The sequence below is a fragment of the Ixodes scapularis genome, unplaced genomic scaffold (assembly GCF_016920785.2).
Source record: "Ixodes scapularis isolate PalLabHiFi unplaced genomic scaffold, ASM1692078v2 PGA_scaffold46__3_contigs__length_2488377, whole genome shotgun sequence".
In the NCBI taxonomy this organism is placed as follows: domain Eukaryota; kingdom Metazoa; phylum Arthropoda; class Arachnida; order Ixodida; family Ixodidae; genus Ixodes; species Ixodes scapularis.
This window is the reverse complement of record NW_024609875.1, coordinates 527,910-530,268: the sequence shown is the minus strand read 5'-3', so window position 1 is coordinate 530,268 and position 2,359 is coordinate 527,910.

Sequence of the window (2,359 nt, the reverse complement as noted above, 5' to 3'; positions counted from 1 at the left end):
CATAATAGGCAACAACTCTGCCGCCATTAAAAAATGTGGATGACATATATCAGGGGTGGCCAAGCTGCGGCTCGCAAGCCGCATGCGGCTCTTCGCGTGGTAAAGTGTGACTCTCGGCTCCCTACCCCCCCCCCTCCCCTGTCTCCCTCCCTGTTACACGAGCACTTTCCCAAAAAGAGAAATGGAATGCGATTTAAATCGAAAGACAGTTTGCGGCTTGGTAGTCTCGTGCTACTGCTACCTAAAGTACACTTGGACTGCTTTTGACTCAGACAGATTGAAAGTAGTTCGAGGTTTGTTTATTGCCCCGAACAAAGTTCCCCCCCCCCCCCCCGTGGCTCCTAGAAGTATCATGGTTTTGTTTGCGGCTCTTCGGCATGGTCATCCTGGCCACCCCTGACATATATGCAAAAAAAAAGGGAAAATTTACAGATCACACACTCTCACAGGCAGAGGACTTCTTCCGTTTCTGGGCCCTCTGCTCCTCCCTGTTCTTGTCTACCAAGTAGTCACCCATTAGGTCTTTGACAATGTCCCTTGGTTTTTTCGGGCCTTTCTTGTCGTCCTTCTTGTCTCCCTCCTTCTTGCCCTGCCCCTCCTTCAATGCGAAGCGGCTGTAGGCCACTGCAAGCAAGACAATTGCATAGTTGCTTTTTGTTGTCACTGCTCAGATCAGAGGTTTCGACTAAAAATGCTTTACCTTAGGTTGTCAGTTCCTTGCACATTGTAATACGTACTGTGTTCTAGTACTGGATTTCATAAGAGAGCAACAGATAAAAGTGACACGAAAAACAGCTATATACATGCCAAGGCCCAATGAAGCACCAATAACCCCATAGCAGGCAATAATTATTCCAAAGAGCACACAGAATTTAATAATAATAATAGAAAAAACTATTGCAGCATCAATGAATTTAAATAATTATTCCGCTAATCAAAATGAGACCATTTACCGCCAGCAACCGGCAGGAATCGAATCTAGGACCAAGCAATTCAGAGTTTATTATTCTATTAAGTTACCAGGAGAAGGTGACTACCGTGAACATAAACATGTCTGAAAGGGCAACTCCACTTCATTTTCGTTATTGAAAATTAACATTGCAGACCTATTTAGTACCATCCAGTGATATGATTGCTGCACCATTTGTGCCAAACTATGCCAAAGCGCTTACCCTGCTACATTTTACCATAACGTGAGGAATTTGCACCAACATTGCACCAAAACTTCATTTCACTTCAATTAGTTCTGAAAGTACAATAGCTCAGGCATCGCTACCCGGCTGGATCATTACGATAAGCTTAAGCAAGTTTTCAAAACTCTCGATTCTCAAACAATGTTATTATCCGACTGCATTTGATATGAAAGACTGAGAGCACTCGGACGTTTCACAATAATTCTCGCGCTCCATGGTCTATTCTGGCAGGTTAGTTTCGTTGAGTGCGCTTCTCACCGCGGACTTGTGTACAGCAGATAAGTGGCAACCGCAATGTAAGCATCGCAATTTTATGTGTCTTGCTTCACCGAAGTGCACCTGCATGCTAAGGGGCAAGCACTCCTCCAGAACAAAACGTCTCACTATTTCTAAAACAAAAAATTTGACTTGTACACACCTTTCCAATGTATACAAATCCACAGCCCATGCGATTTTCACAACCCAGCACGCCTGAAGCGAGGAAAACGTGAGCCCTGCGCACAAACTCCGAAGATGGCGCCTGCCTGAAGCTCTTTATTAGAACGGTCTGGATGCCATATATGAGTATGCTAGATTTAGCGGATGCTCGGAACAAGCTCACATTAATAGGCTGCTAAGACCGGCAGTCTTCGTGGTTTGGAATGCATCTGTCAAAATAATTGCGGATGCCTACCGTGGGCACGCGCTCAGCAGTCGTGCACACAGATACGGGCGCCAGTGAATACTTCCTGTACAATAAACTGCAATAACCTGGCGGCATTTTTTTTTTTTTTTCAATTTGAAATTTTGCGTATTGCGAGACGATTTATATGGACTCTTCTGTACGTTTTTTTGTGAAGCTTTGGTTTAATCTGATTAATAATTGCAGTTTTATTACAACCTCTATAACTCGAAGAAAACATAAATTTGGGCGCTGAAAGTTTTTGTGTTTTAACGTTATATCAGTGGGGCTTTGTACCTAGAATAACCATTAAAGGCAGTTTGTGCTGCCCTTTATCAACCACCTTGTTACCATGCCTGATGCTTCTACACGCAACTAAACATATCTACAGGGTGTCTCAAATAGCAGCTGCAGGCTCTTTAAATCGACCACTAAAATCGTTTTCTTATCCTATCGTGCTACGGTATAGGGTGCCCTAATGTTTGAAGACCGATGGCTTCGCTGC